The sequence below is a fragment of the Odocoileus virginianus genome, chromosome 10, assembly GCF_023699985.2.
Source record: "Odocoileus virginianus isolate 20LAN1187 ecotype Illinois chromosome 10, Ovbor_1.2, whole genome shotgun sequence".
NCBI classification, from domain to species: domain Eukaryota; kingdom Metazoa; phylum Chordata; class Mammalia; order Artiodactyla; family Cervidae; genus Odocoileus; species Odocoileus virginianus.
The window spans coordinates 22,865,127-22,882,025 of record NC_069683.1 but is presented as its reverse complement, the minus strand read 5'-3'; positions in this window follow the sequence as shown (position 1 = coordinate 22,882,025).

Sequence of the window (16,899 nt, the reverse complement as noted above, 5' to 3'; positions counted from 1 at the left end):
GAATTCTCCAGGCAAGAATACTGGAGTGGGTGGCCATGCCTTCCTCCAGGGGATCTCCCCGACCCAGGGATCAAACCTGCATCTCTTAGGTCTCCTGCATAGACAGGCAAATTTTTTACCACTAGCACCACCGGGGAAGTCCAACCCCCCAAATTAAAAGCAGGGTCTCAGATATTTGTACACCTATTGACGGATGACTGGATAAACTAAATGTGACATATACATAAAACAGAATATTTTTTAACCTTAAAAAGGCAGGAAGTTCTGACACATGCTACAACATGGATGAAGCTTGAAGACATTATGCTAAGTCTGTGAGAGAAGCCAGACACAAAAATGCAATTATTTGTGATTCTTCTTCTATGAGGTACCTAAAATAATCAAATTCATGGAGGCAGAAAGTCGGATGGTGGTTGCCGAGGGCTGAAGGAATAGAGAAATGGGGAGTTTTTGTTTCATGGGTAAAGGAGTTTCAGTTGGGAAAGATACAAAAGATGAAAACATTTATGTATTTCTTGCACAACAATGTAAATGTAATTAATGCCACTGTAGCATACATTTAATATGGTTAACATGGTAAATTTTACGTTGTGTCTATTTTACCACATATTTTTAAAGAAACACACTCACAATTAAAGCACATACAGAACTTGGAATTCATTGCCATAATTCATAAAGTGTCATACAAATATCAGCTAAATGTGCACACTTGCCTTACTGTCTTCTTCAAGGAAGCATCATCAACTTCTTTTGACAGAGAAGGAAATTGAAGTTCAGAGGGGTAAACTCAGTTGCCCTGGTTCCACTATAGTGATGGAGGGTTTAAACCTTGATCTCCCTGTCATCAAATGCAGCACAATTTACATACTCCAAAACGCCTGAAAAAAATCCTGCTCTTTCAGGGTGCTCATATGCCAGTCAGATGAAGCTGAACTCACCTGCTTTCTGAAACATGGGCGACTCAAGCTAAGAAATACTTTAGAAATCATCAGTAGGACAAGTCTAACTTACAATTCATAGAACCGAAATATACGGGTACTCTGATAATAGCTAGGTGGAGAGGAACCTGAAGAATGTCCCTAATAAAGATGCAACCATCTGTCACGTGTGGCTTTGGTTGGCTTGAGGAAATAGTTTCACAGGATTCAAAGCATTCCCCTGTAATCAAGAGAGTCATGCCTAAACTACATTGGTAATAACTACAAACCACTGGTTATTTTTCTAAACCCAGTTGGAATAACTTGCTTATGCCTGACCAGTTCTCTTTCTTGGTTTGAAATGGTTATGATGTGTCATTCTCAGTATGTCATTCTCTTACAGTTTTGAAAATACTTTTTCCAGGTCTTTATGCCCCCAAAATATTTATATTAGAAATATATAGTCTCAACCAGACAGCCTAGCACAGTGATTAAGACAATAGGCTCTGGGGTCCTGCTGTCAGTGTACAAATTCTGGCTTTCCCACTTACTGGTTATATGACTTTGACCTTAGGAAAATTAGTTTGCTTCTCTGTGCCTCAGTTTCTTCATCTGCAATATGGGAATAATAACAGCACATACTGCATTGGATTATTTTGAGGTTTAATTTCTTTGAATACATTGATGCATCTCCTTTCCCAAATTCCAGTGATATAGGAAAAGGAATAAGACTATTTATCTTCAGAAGTGCCCCGTGACTATTTCAGGAGAGGGAGAGGCAGGGACTGGGAGGTGAGGAAAGGTGGCTTTGAACCAAGTATAAGCATCATACATTCTCCTCTGGTACCAATTACTGTGATAAATTGAAGGTGACAAGTTATTTTATGACATAAATGCAAATCAGCATTCACTTCACTGTTATTTTCCAATGCCCTGGCACTTTAATGGTCCCCATAAGTTTGCTTCACTTGCAGCAAGTATCGGTATGTTCACAGTCAGCCAGAGAATTTATTTTTAGGTGGGGTGTGCAATGAACTGAACCCACCGGCTGACTTAGAAAAATGATCACATTCCCATCCACAAATTATTCACAAAGCTAGTTAGCATTTGAGCCTCTGACGGTGAAATAACACAATAAATAGAGATTTGTCAAAAGGGCTCATTTCCACCTGCCAGGCTTGACTTTCTAAATATTAGGCATTCACACACTTGTGGGTGTGTGTGTGTTTAGAAAAACAAAAACCTGCCCCCACATGAAACGTTGCCTTGCAAGTGGCAAGGCGTTGAGACCTCCTGCTCCAGATTCACATGGTGCAGAGGGAGGAGAAAGTCTTCCTGTCTGTTGAGCTAGTAAAGCTTACATACCTGAAGCTCTCTTTCAACATGATGTTCACCGTCAAAGGTGATTTCTTGTCCAGCCAGTTCCCTGCTTCTCTTTTGATGTTGTTGGGGGTGGGGCGAACAAAAAGTCAAAAGAAGGAAAGAAAACAGAACCAAACCAAAGAGATAAGCCGCCTCCTCACTGTAAACAGGACTGCCCCTCCCCACCTGCCACTCTCAAGTGTTGGCGTTAACAGACATTGGAAGCTGTTAAATACACTGCCTAATTAATTTAAAATACAACTTCAGAGCAACAATCCCTAATTGTTCAAAAGCGCTTTTATTAGGGCATAAAGATAATCACAGACTTAAGTCATTAAGAGTCATAATAGAGAAACTAGTGCACAAAGTGAAATGTGACCACCAATGTCACCCTTCTTTTGAAGAGCTCCTGGCTGCATTCATTAATTTATTTATTAGCCAAATATTTAGTGAGTACCCGTTATACTGCCCCACCAGTAAGCCACCAAAAGGTCTTACATTCTGAAGATCAGTGACTTTTCTTTTTCTAATTTTTCTGTTTCATCCAAGAATTGATGTTTGAGAGTGTGTGTGTGTGTGTGTGTGTGTGTGTGTGTGTGTACACAGTTTACATTCTGTAATGCAATCAGCATGCAAGGGCAGGGAAGGCTGAGGGAACTGGGCACTGAGAGGCATTTCGTATGCGTGACACAAAGCAAGGAGTCTTTCTATCCACACCTTTCTTTAAGCGCGTTGCATTAGGCATTCTGTCTGACAAGTTGCCACTTGGAGACACAGTCTTATCCCCTCCCCCACACTCCAACCTGCCACCTGACATTGCTTCACATCAAGTGTTTAATTTCCCGTTGTCTGAAATAAAATGGTATGTAAAGCACGCGTTGCCATGGATGCAAAATCCAACAAGGCATATAGAGGTTCCTGAAGCTGGTAACTTGGATCTGCCCGGGTAACAAGATGCTGAATTAAGGCAAAGGAAGAACTGACCCTCCCCAAAAACGCTTCCTGTAGAAATTTCTCCAGCTGCAGACATGCACTCGTATATTCACCAGCACCAAACTCTTTCTTTTGCCTGGAGAGATTGTGCCTGTTCCATCCTTTTCTCATCTGCTGTCAAGAAAGTTACTTTCTTCTCCATAGAATGCTTCCAAGGTTCAAGTCCTTGACTGGAAGCTTCTCTGAAAATGTTCTTGAGCAGGGCTGTTGTGAGCTTTGAGGGATGAAATCAAGGAAGCTTCAGTTGCCCGCAACACTTAAAGCTGGGCGCACTCTACTAAAGCCGGATTCTCCTTCAGTTCCACACCCAGGTACACACCCAAGAGAAATGCACACACAGCTTCACAAAAGGCTCTCACGAGCATGTTGACGGTAGTGCTATATTTTTTAAATTGGAGTACAGTTGCTTTCGGCTTCCCCAGTGGCTTAGCGGTAAAGAATCTGCCTGCAATGCAGGAGTCGCAGGAGGCACAGGTTTGATCCCTGGGTTGGGAAGATTCTTGGAGGAGGGCACAGTAACCCACACCAGTATTCTTGCCTGGAGAATCCCATGGGCAGAGGAGCCTGGCAGGATACAGTTCATAGTGTTGCAGAGAGTTGGGCACAACTGAAGCAACTTAGCATGCACGCACAGTTGTTTTACAATTTTGTGAAAGCTTCTACTGTACAGCGAAGTGAATCAACTGCACATACACATATATCCCCTCTCTTATGGGTTTCCTTCCCAATTAGGTCTCCACAGAGCTCTGAGTAGAGTTCCCTGTGCTATGCGGTCGGTTCTCATTAACTATCTATTTTATGCATAGTATCAATAGGCATATATGTCAATCCCAATCTTCCAATTCGCCTCACCACCCCCTTTTCTGCATGGTATCCATGCATTCATTCTCTAGGTCTGTGTTTCTATTTCTATTTTGTAAACATGATCATCTAAACCATTTTTTTTCAGATTCCACATACATGCGTTAATATTTGATATCCGTTTTTCTCTTTCCACCTTACACTACTTTGCGTGGCAGTCTCTAGGTCCATCCACATCTCTACAAATGACCCAGTTTGGTTCCTCGTTATGGCTGAGTAACATTCCACTGTATAAGTGCACCACATCTTCTTTATCCATTCCTCTGCTGATGGACATTCGGGTTGTTTCCATGTCCTGGCTGTTGCAAATAGGACAGCAGCACCATCCACAATAGCCCCCAGATGGAAACTGCCCAATGTTCAACATCATATTCTAACACCCAAATACCAGAAAATGAAACACTAAAAGGCCATGAGGACGACTGGACCATAGCTACACACAACATGGGTGAATCTCACAAATGATGTTGGGGAGAGGAGCCAGACCCAAAAGAGGATGTACTGTGTGTGATCCTATTTGTATACAACTTCAGAACAGATGAAGCTAGTCAGAATAGTGGCTGTCTTTAGGCAGAAAAGGACTTCCCTGGTCGCTCAGCTGGTAAAGAATCCTCCTGCAATTCAGGAGACCCTGGTTTGATTCCAGGGTTGGAAGATCCCCTGGAGAAGGGACAGGCTCCCCACTCCAGTATTCTCGGGTTTCCCTGGTGGCTCAGCTGGTAAAGAAACTGCCTGCAAGGCGGGAGACCTGGGTTCCATCCCTGGGTTGGGAAGATCCCCTGGAGAAGGGAACAGCTACCCACCCCAGTATTCTAGCCTGGAGAATTCCATGGACAGTTTAGTTCTTTCAGTCGCAAAGAATCAGACACAACTGAGCAACTTTCACTTTCAACTTTCTTTTAGGGAGAAAAGGCTTCCCTGGGGGCTCAGATGGTAAAGAATCTGCCTGCAATGCAGGAGATTGGGGTTCAGTCCCTGGACTGGGAAGATCCTCTGGAGAAGGACATGGCAACCCACTCCGGTATTCTTGCCTGGAGAATTACATGGACAGAGGAGCTTGCTGGGCTGCAGTTCATGGGTCTGGAAAGAATGGGACACAACTGAGTGACTCACAACTTAGGGAAAAAGGAAAGTCTGGACTGGCATGAAACGCAAGGCTGATTCTGGGGGTGCTAGCAGCGGTCCATTTCATGACCGGGTAGTAGTTTTGCCTACTTTTGTTTGTGTGATGTATTTCACAAAAAGTGAAAAGTTTTCTTAAAAACCTTCAGTTTGGCCTTGAAGCAAGCAAGGGCAGTTAGCTCTCTGGGTCCGGTGGCATCTGCAGTTTCCTCACAGTCACTGAGGGAGATTGAGAGGCAGATCCATGCAGGCAGGGCACAGGAGCCAGGGGAGCCTTTCTGCCTTCACGCAGAGAGCGTCCTCAGTCCCGCGGTGAGACGGCTGACCCTAAGGCATGCATTAGGACAGTAAGAGTCCACAACAGTCAGTGGTTATTACCTTTTCCTTAAATCATTTAAAAAATTCAATGGTACAAGGTACTTCCCCGCCCCAAACACACAAACACATTTTTACCTCTTTGAAACGGGGCTGTGCCAAACTGTTGATGACAAGAAAGCACTGGGTCCTCGTAATTGGCAGCTATTTTCCTTTTTCAGTGGTGCGTAAATCTTAGATTTGCTCAAACGCAGTACATCTCTCTTACAATGAGATGTTTTGCTGATGCTCTCTGCACCTCGGAGAGGAGAAGCCAGACCCTCTCTCCTGCTTGGTTTCAGGTTCAGGATGGCCAGGGAGAAGGCCTCAACGAGGTATTAGGAAGGCAGAAGAGAAGAAGCCATTTTTTCCCCCTGAGATCATGGACGGACTGGTATCTGCGGGCAGACCTTTGAACACCCTCTGCTCTGAGGCAGCAGGACCAGATGGCCAGATACGGTGTAGAAGAGGAAAAGGTTTTCCCCAACCCTTTTAGGATCCCTGGCTGGGTCTGAAAATTAAACTGACAAAGACAGATTCACAGGAGAAAAGCACAAAGCATATTGAATTTTTACATGAACGTGGAGCCTTCACAAGAGAATGAGCCTTGGAGGAGTGACAAGAGCAGAAAGTTTTAATATTTTCTAAACAAAGGAACAATACATTTGTGAAGAATTCATAAGACAGAGGGGCTTAGGCTAGGGGTGGTAAACGGTGGCAAAGTAATTAGGAAGATAAGGTGAGTTTATCAGGGTTTGCCTGTATGGATTTCTTGGCCCCCAACTCCCCATCCTTGGAAGATAAGACCTCCTGATGCAGGGAAGTTAGCTTCTACCTGGAGTTTTAGAATCTGTTTCAAGGAAGAAGAGTGGGGGAAGTCAGACACCTTTCCTGCTTTGCTATTTTCCCAAATTCCTTCAGTTTAGATTTTCAATATGCCAAGCTGCCATATTTTGGCAGTGATGTGTCCTGAATCTCATCAGTTGCTTCTCTGACCTTCACTCCACTATCCCCTATCCCTTCACCTCAGCTTTGTGAAACTCTGATTCCCTGTTTTATAACCCTTTAATCTTGGAATATATTGAGCAGCTTTTGTTTTCCCTGACTGAACCCTGACGGGGTAGAATTATACACACACATGCACACATACACACACATGGAGAATTCTACCTCTGGGGTCTATTGTCTAGACTTTTCACAGGGCGATGAGGCTGCTACTTATCTCTGGGCCTCACGTGAGGAGCTCGCTTCCACAACAGGACTGCAAAAACTCTGTAATCCCACTCTGGCTCTGACTTCACCTAACACCTACCATTCCATGTCCGCTGAGTTCCAACCAAACTGGACCCTGCTGGCTGTCAGCTCTTGGAAATGCCTCCTTCTACACTGCCTCTGAGACTTCACCCCAGCTCTCCCGCTTGCCTGGGGGTCTCTAATTCCGTGGTGCCCGCCCCCCCAATCAACTAACTTTCCTCCTTAAGGCATGAATTGTCCCTTTCTCAGGGAGCCTTAACAGAATGGTGGGAAGTAGGATTGCAAATAAAATAAGCAAAAATGGAGGCAGTAGCGGATGTACTGGGAGTATGTGGCAGGATCCCTGCCACATAATGTATTCTGGGAATCAGAAATACTTCTCTGGGACTTCCCTGACCCTCCAGTGGCTAAGACTCTGTGCTTCCACTGCTGGGGGAATGAGCTCAATCCCTGGCTGGGAAACTAAGATCCCGCATGATGTGCAGCACAACCAAAAAAAAAGAAAAGAAAGAAAGAAAATGCTTCCTGATTTTTTGCAAAAACCAGGTCCAAAGAGCACTACAGTATCTCTAGCACCCAGCACCCACTCTGGGACCTGGAGGACACTCAGCACATATTTGTTGGTATTCAAATCCCCCTCTTCATGGGTAAATGATGCATCTCCCTCAAGACAGATGGGCCTCAGTTTTATAGCAGGTGGAATTGACAGGAGAGAGGAAGGGAGAAATCACATGTTTTCGGCACTTTCTGTGCACTGTGCGTGGTGCCAAGCGATTTGCCTACATTATCATCTCTTAATGCTTGCAAGAATGCTAAGAGGTAGAAGCTATTAATATCTCCATTTTACAAACGAGTGGACTGGAGCTCAGAGAGGTTAAGTAACTTGGCCAAGGTCATTCAGTCACCCCCAAATCTCAATTCCTCATCCTCTCTTTTATTAGTAATTGTTCATGATGTGATATGCCCCTCACATGGCTGGCAAAAATGTCTCAGAAATAGCAACAGTTGATTTCCATAATAATTACAGGAGGTTGTTTTGAATGTGCCCTGATATTCTGTTTTGTCACTTTGGCAATGACAGGCTTGCATTTCTCCATTGCTTAGCTACAGTGGCTTAATTTTGACCTCTAACCTCCGCCAACTCTTTGAAATTGCTTTATGTCTCTCCCTTCAAAGGGAGCTAGGGGTGCATCAGTTAGGAGGCCCCGTCACAATTTCCATCCAAATCCCACTTTTCTCAGTCTGTGAGGAGGTTATTGGTTCTATGAGAGGCTCCCCCACCCCTATGCCTAACTAGTCTCCAGGGTGCTAGTTAGGCTTTGGGCAAAGGCAAGTGGGTGTTTAACAGTGTCCTGTCATATCACAGCCTTGTACATGCCCGGACTTGAGTTAAAATATCTGATCAGGTCCTGGCTACACCCCTTATCGTGTGAACTTAAGTAAGTTACTCTCTTGGCCTCTTTTCTCCTTATAAAACACAAATGATAATAGTATTTGCCTTATGAGGCTGTTGAGGAGATTAGTTCTTGTCCAGTCCCTAGGTCTTGTCCGACTCTTTGTGACCCCATGGACTGCAGCACTCCAGGTTTCACTGTCCTTCATCATCTCCCGGAGTTTGCTCAAACTCATGTCCATTGAGTTGGTGATACCATCCAACACCTCATCCTCTGTCACCTTCTTCTCCTCCTGCCCTCAATCTTTCTCAGTATCAGGGTCTTTTCCAAAGGGTTGACTCTTTGCATCACATGGCCAAAGTATTGGAGTTTCAGCATCAGCATCAGTCCTTCCAATGAATATTCTGGACTGATTTCCTTTAGGATTGACTTGTGTGATCTCCTTGCAGTCAAAGGGACTCTCAAGAGTCTTCTCCATTATCCCAATTCAAAAGCATCAATTTTTCAGTGCTCAGCCTTCTTTATGGTCCAACTCTCACATCCATACGTGACTACTGGAAAAACCATAGCTTTGACTATACGGACCTTTGTCGGTAAAGTGATAGCTCTGCTTTTTAATGTACTGTCTAGGTTTGAAGGGATTAGATGATATAACAAAGACACAAGCATAATGGAGTGCCTGGACCATAGTGAATGTTGAATAAATGAGAGTGTTGATCACAGTCCATGAAGCATTCGTCAGAACTTTACACAGAACACAAGCAGCCTAATCTCCTGTCCAAACAGTAACTCCAGCCTCCTTTCTGTATTGTTTTGTTTTCCTTCCTCCAATGGACTAGAAGCTAAGTACCCTCAGGCTGCTTAGCTGTGCATTCAGGAAGTCCATCTCTTAGAGGGAAGAATAGACTGGTGGGGTAAGCAGTTTCCTTGTGAAGTTTTCTTTCCCCCAATGGCCCTATCCTCTTCCCTCATCTTTCACTAGTGCTCCTGTGGCAGAAAAATTCATTCCCTTTTCTAACTGAATCACAGCTTTAATAAAGCTATTGTATTTGACCACAGGCTTAGGAAACAGTAATAAAACATAATAAGAGAAGATCATTAAAGTTCTATAAAGCAAGCTTCCAGCTTCTTCATTTCCAGTGTCCCCGAGCCTTAGATAAAGGATAAACATTTTTTAATCAGAATCTAAATAACAGTAAACCTCACTTTTCATTTCAAGTATTTTTTCCAGTTAAGTATGTGCTGTTTTCTAATTTCCTGTGTAGATCCGATATACTGTAAAAGTTTGTGTGTGTGTGTTTTTAAGTTTTCAGGGCACTTTTCTGACTGCCAGTTCCAGCACATGTCTTTGGTAAGGTTGTCAGAGAAGTGAGCCAAGAATGATTAAAATTCTGGAGACTGATTTCTGAGAGAACAAGAACAAATGAGTACTGGGAGGTAAAAGCACTTCTTGGAGGTCTAGCTGGGTAAGCAGCTCAGAAAGACTGAGGAAAAGCAGACGCTAATTATATGATGCAACAGGTTATGGTTCAAGAATGTTTTATAAAGGAAAAGAGAAGCTCCCTCTAACCATTTTGCTTACATGAAAAACAGCCATTAAAAAAGCAAGCGCTGAAGTCAGACTCGAGTCTCACTTGAGTCTCATCTCTGGAATTTGCTAGCTGGGTGTCCTTGGACAAGGTACTAAACCTCTATGAGCCTCGACTATCTTGTCTGCAAATGACAGTAATAAAAACCTAATTGTTCGTAAGAAGATTATGCGAAATTAAAACGGGTAGTTCACGTAAATGCACTTCACACAATATCTAGCACGTAAGTTGTGTGCTGTGCTAAGTCGCTTCACTCGTGTCTTACCCTTTGTGACTCCATGGACTGTAGCCCACCAGGCTCCTATGTCCATGGGATTCTCCAGGCAAGAGTAATAGAGTAGGTTGCCATTTCCTTCTCCAGGGGATCTTCCCAACCCAGGGATAGAACTGCATCTCCTGCACTGCAGACTGATTCTTTACCCACTGAGCCACCTGGGAAGCCCAAGTTCATTATTAATGTTTATGTAGCTACTGCTTAATAGTGCCACATTTTGAACAATGAAAGTCTTCCAAAAGAATTATCCAAAGGGAATTTACTTAAGACATTTTAAAGCAAGCTGAGCTAAACCATAAGAAACCTAAATCATGGGTAAGACTGGAGGTGGATTAGCAAACTGGAATTTGACACTTCATCAACATCATCATAAAAAAATTTTTTTTTTCACTCTACGGAGACTCCCAAGAAACACATTTTCCCATATTTTGACATCTCTCCATTAGGGAATCTGAACAACTCCCAGCATGTTTTCTTTCTTCACGCTTTATGAAATGATGATGCATATTCCAATAGATGGTATCTAAGATTTGATAAAATACAGTCCTGAGCATTAAGCTTTCTGGTGCTCGGTTCTGAGTAAATAAGCCCAGACAGTTCTGGCTACCAAGTAATTTACAATGTGAGGTACACAGTGTGCAGAGAGCTCTGAAACAGCCAAGTGAACAGAAACAGAGAGGACGTGTGGCTCTTCATTGGCAAAAAAAATAAAGCTAATTAATTTAAAAAAATTCCTTTTCACCATTTACTTATTGGTGAAATTTCTTAAACAAGTTACACTTTAACTTACTGTAATTAAATTTCTTAATTTAATTAATACTTAATTTCTATGAGCCTTGATTTTCTCCTCTATGACAGGGGTCTAATAGCATCCCTTAGAAGGTTGAGGTGAGGTTTGATGTCACCGGCGCTTGGCGCATAGAAAGCGTGGGTTTCCTGTCTCCCGTCCCTTCTCATAGCTCCGTCCTACCAAAACGGATGTTCCTCTCCTCGCTGAGCACCCACACAGAGGAGCCGGGCCAGGCTCACCTAAAGACTTCCATCCTAGATGGACTTCCAAACATCTACTGTCCCAGCTCTTATTCCAATGAACAATCCCTGCCCCACTGCCACTTCCCCTCTCTGGAAGCCTCTGTTCCAGGTAAGTGCCTTGACTTACATCTCCTAATTCTCAGTGGTAAATCCCATGCTTGTTAGCAAATAGGATCTCAGTAAAACCCTGGATACCACCAGAATATGGGCTGCTGGCTCAGATGGTAAAGAATCTGTCTGCAATGCAAGAGACTCAGATTCAATCCCTCGGTGAGGAGGATCCCTGGAGAAAGGAATGGCTATCCACTCCAGTATTCTTGCCTGAAGAATCCCATGGACATAGGAGTCTGTGGGTAGGCATACAGTCCATGGGTTGGCAAAGAGCTGGACACAACTGAGCAACAAACACTTCCATTTCCCCCACAGAATGTGCCCCCGCCATAAGCTCCATAAGGGTAGAGCCATGACTTTCTCATTAATTGCTGAGTCCCTGATAGCAATTACAAGATGATACAGAGGAAGAGCTTTGTAGAAGGTCTCCTGGCTAAAGTCAAGGTGTCAACGGGGCTGCATTTCTTTCTGAAGGTTCCAGGGGAAGACTTGCTTCCTTGCCTTTTCCAGCTTTTAGAGCCTGCCCACATCTCTTGGCTCGTAGCCTTTTTTCTCCATCTTCAAAGCCAGAAATGGCAGATTGAGTCCTTCTCACATCGCACCACTTTGACTAATTCCTCTGCCTCCCTCTTCTATTTTTAAGAAGCTTTGTGGTGCAGATTTTGTTCACATTTCGCCAAATTTTATGCGAGTGTCCATTATTTGTTTTCGTACCTTGTTCAAGGTTCCACATTGTATTTAGTTGCATTGAGAAGCTTCAGCTGCGTGCAACAAATTCTGGTAAATTCTCTTTTCCATTTTTACAGATATTTTCTAGTTTTCCTTGTTATGACTTCTTAGACACACCCATCAATTAAAAGTGGTCATTTGATTTCCAAATACATGGGGTTTTTTAAGTATCTTTGATCTTAATTTCTCATTTTGATATTAATTTCTCACTTAAATACTATCTTCTCTGTAATCACCCTCTGTGTTTTTCCAGTCTTGTAACTTTATTGAGGCTTTCAATGACTAAGTCAAAGATCTCTCTTAGTAAATGTTGCACTGCACCTGAAAATACATCGGTTATTTTCAAATATCTTTTGATATTGATTTCTAACAAAATTCCACAGTGATAAGAGAAAAGACGCTGTATGATTTCAACACATTTAGACCATGACATTTTTGCACCTTGCTTTATGTCAGTGGATATTTTCCAGTGTCTTCAAGTTTATAGTCTATGGGAACTTGAATAGAATTTATATCCTTATGTTGTATGAAAATTGTATAAATCTTAATTTGTTGACTTGGTTCTTGGTGCTTTTCAGGTCTACCTTATCATTCTATATTTCTGTATATTCATTCTATTAATTTTTGAGAGTTTGATATTGAAACTCCTGTCAAAAATCTTATCTACTTAAAAGATAATTGTAGTATATAGTGGAACTTTATGTAACTTTGTTCTGTACTTTCCAGATCTCCTATAAATATGTTATACTTTCATAATTTAAAAAAATTAAAAAGTGAAAAAAGCTAAAAAAAAAAAAAAGAACACTTGAGCATTGGACCCACCTGGATAATCTAGGTTAATCTTTCTATTGTAAAGACAGCTGATTAGCAACCTCAGTTCCTTATGCAGTTTTAATTCCCCTTTGCCATGAAACATAATACATTCACAGGTTCTAAGGTTTGGGAGATGATTATCTTCATGGAGTCATTACTCTGCCCTACCCTACTAGGTTAGGTTTTTCATTTTAAAAAATTGCAAGCACCTACAGGTCAGGCATTATGCTGACCAAGCATTTTGCATACATTTTCTGCTTTTGTCCTCACGATAACCCTAGGAGGCAGGAACCATTATAGTTCTAATTTTAAACATGCCAAAGCTAAAGAATACAGAAGTTTGAAAGACCTGCCCAAAGTCAAGATCTAATCCATAGCAGAGTTGGGTTTGAATCCAGGGCCAGGCATAGTCCCAAGTTTTACTCTTAATGGCTAGACAATATTAGTACAGGTGTTGAAAATATATCTATAGCAGTGAATAAGCTCGGATAAAGAACGGAAGTTGAAGACTGAAGTTCTAGTGCTCTCAAGTCAAAGTGGTAGCTTGATGGGTAGTTTCATAATGATTAGCTGCACGTCCTCAGGTGGGAGTCTTCTCCTTGCAAATGACAAAAGTCTCATCAGGACAGCTTATTGCAAAAAGAGTGGGTCAAATAAACTGAAAAATGCAGGATCAAGGCTTCAGGTATGCCTGGATCCTGGACTCGAACAATCTTACCAAGAGTCAGTTTTGCCTTTTTTCTCTTGAGTCTGCCTCCCTGAGTTGACGCTTCAAGTCAGTGAGATGGTAACAAAACAGCCACGGCAACTCTAGCTGCTATTTCCTGTCAGCATTTAAGTCCAACAAGAGAAGAGTGAATTCCTCTTTCCTAAAGTCCCAGGGAAAACTGCATGGGTTATGCCAGAGTCCCTGGCCCATCTTTGAAGCAACTTCTGATGCTTCAGATGAATGCACATTCTGATTGCTTAGTTATGGGTTATGTGTTCCTTTTTGGACTCAGGGTGGTGTTGGCATCACGAGACCATATAGATTCACAAGACTGGGGGAGGGATAATTTTGACTGTAGCTAGCAGACTCTTATTTACAGGGTCTTTACAAGAAATACTGGGTAGGGAGTTCCAGCTTGGCTAAATCTGAAGTTTAATAATGTCAAGGGTCTGAGTGCTTCTCTGTGGTCCTTGGCGTTTACCCTTCGTGATCAGAAGGTGGCTTCCACAGCTGGTTCCACATAATAAGATCCTAAAGTAGGAAGGAATGGACAGGGCTTTCTTCTTATGAGTCTCTTTCTTTTGTTCAAGAAAGAAAATCTTTTCCAGAAGGCCCCTCAGGAGACTTTCCTTGATGTGTCATCAGCCAGCACTGAGTCACATGTTTATCTCTAAGAAAGCTCATGTTCTTGGACTGAGGACACTAACATCTAAATAACTAGAAAAAGGGTTCTACTGGTAGGGAAGAATGAGGAGTGGCACTGGGTTGTAACCAACTGTGTCTGCACCAGTTTCCTGGAGGGAAATTGGGGCATTCGATTACCAGGAGGAGGCTGAGAAGATACTGGATAGCACAAACACTGGATTTGTATTGGGCCTAAGCTGAGAGCAAGGTAGGCTTTAAATTCTGGAGCATACTAGAAACTCACTGGGAAATTCAGAGAGCCCACAAACCAAACCAAGAAACTGGATTGCCTCTGAGCTTTAGGTTACAATGTGGACAGTCAAAACTAGCATGGAACACGGGGATTGCAGTGATTGCTTTGAAAAATAGTCACAAAATTCCCTTTCACCCTGCTCCTTCTTGTATAATGTGACTTTGAAAATCTTCCCTGGTAACTCAGTTGGTAAAGAATCCGCCTGAAATGCAGGAGACCCCAGTTCAATTCCTGGGTTGGGAAGATCTTCTGGAGAAGGGATAGGCTACTCACTCAAATATTCTTGGGCTTTCCAGGTGTCTCAGACAGAAAAGAATCTGCCTGCAATGTGGGAGACCTGGCTTCAATCCCTGGGTTGGGAAGATCCTCTGGAGAAGGGAACGGCTACCCACTCCAAGATTCTGGCCTAGAGAATTCCATGAACTGTATAGTCCATGGGGTTGCAAAGAGTTAGACATGACTGAATGACTTTCACTTGGAAATCTTCAGGAGGTAAAGTCTCTTCCCCTACCCTTAATTTTGGCTGGCCTGTTTCTCTGACAAACATTCTATAATGGAACTAACACCAACCTCTGACCTAAGAAAGTTTGAAGCTTTCTTTTTTTTTTTTTCCTCTTAGAAGCTAGTTGCCCAGTAAATAGGACACAGGGATCCTGCTGGAAGGGCCCTGTAGAGAGAGAATAGCACCAGAGGATGAGCTAACTTGAAAACTGAAGCTGACAAATACAGCTGCCAACCACATGAGAATATTCTGGAATATTCTGGCCCCAGATGAGCACCCAGCTGAAAGCAACTGAATGGGCAACCCTAGCTACCATCTCACAGAGCAGAAGAACCAACCAGCTGAGCCCAGAGAATTCCCAAGATCCTGAGCAACGTGTGTACTTAGTTGCTCAGTCATATCTGACTCTGCGACCCTGTGAACTGTAGCCCGCCGGGCTCCTCTGTCCATGGGATTCTCCAGACAAGAATACTGGAGTGGGATGCCACGCCCTCCTCTGGGGATCTTTCCAATCCAGGGATCAAACCCAGGTCTCCCACATTGCAGGCAGATTCTTTACCATCTATGCCACCAGGGAAGCCATGAGTCATTATTGGTTTAAGCCACTATGTTTTGGGATGGTGTGAGACAGAGCAAGGGCTTCTCAGGTGACGCTAATGGTAAAGAAGCTGCCTTCCAATGCAGGAGATGTAGGAGATATTGGTTCCATCCCTGGGTTGGGAAGATCCCCTGCAGAAGGGCATGACAACCCACTCCAGTATTCTTGCCTGGAGAATCCCATGGACAGAGAAGCCTGGAGGACTAGAGTCCATAGTGTGGCAAAGAACCGGACACGACTGAAGTTGCACATGCACTTTGCATGCGCGCACGCACTTGACAAAGTAATAGGTAGTTAAAACAGAAATATTTTCACTCATTTCACAGAGGAGTCTGAGAAACTAAAGTTAAATGACTTACTCAGAGCCACATAGCTCAACAGGCACAGAGGTATGGTAAGAACTCAGATTCTGCATTCTCAGCCTACTGCTCTGATCATCAAACCTGACATAACTGTTTATATACAGACATAATGAGTGCTTTTGCAACTTTAGTTGATGTGTATACAATGTAATAGCTTGCACTGAGTATTTATTATGTGCATGGCACAGTGCTAAATGCATTATCTCATCTAATTCTCACAGTGAGCCTCTAAAGTAGGTCTGGTGCAACCCCTTATTTTACAAATAAGATAAATGAGGTTAAAGAGGTTAAGTAATGTGCTCACAGTCACTCAGCTAAGTAAGTGATGGAGTCAGAATTCAAATCTGGATATGTCTGATTCTAAAATTCTTGCTCTTTTAATCATCATGGTACACAGCTTCCACTGACTTACAAGGGCATTTTCCAAACAAATCAAGTTTTTCTATCTTGCAGGATGCAGTCATTCCATTCAGCCCAAGTCTGCCTTTCATATTTTAAAAGTGCCTTCAGTTCATTGGGGATTTCAGGACAATGCCAGAGAAGAAAGTTTTGGCTCATTTAAGACCTTAACCTTGTTGAGTGCATACTCAGAGTCACTAGGACTTAAGGAAAGAAAGAAAAAAATCTTGAGGGTTAACATCACAAGAACTATATTCAAGGCACTTCCCACCCAACCCCAACACATTGTACACTCCTCTCAGGATTCATGGGCTCTTCTTATCCTTAAATTACCTTGTGAAGCGAAGGATGAGAGTGCAGCATGTTGCTTCAGCAAGTTTGTATGAGTCTTGCTGAGCAGAAGAGAGAAAATAAGGAAGAGGAATGGGAAAGAAGGCATAAGCAGAAAGAAAGTTGGACAAATGAAGAATCAAATACTGATCTACTGTTTTCAAACTAGAAACCCAAGGTCACCTTCCCTGGTCATCTTATTAGGATGACTATCTCTTGGTTTACCCAGAGCAGTTCTGGTCCACGCCTAGTGTCCT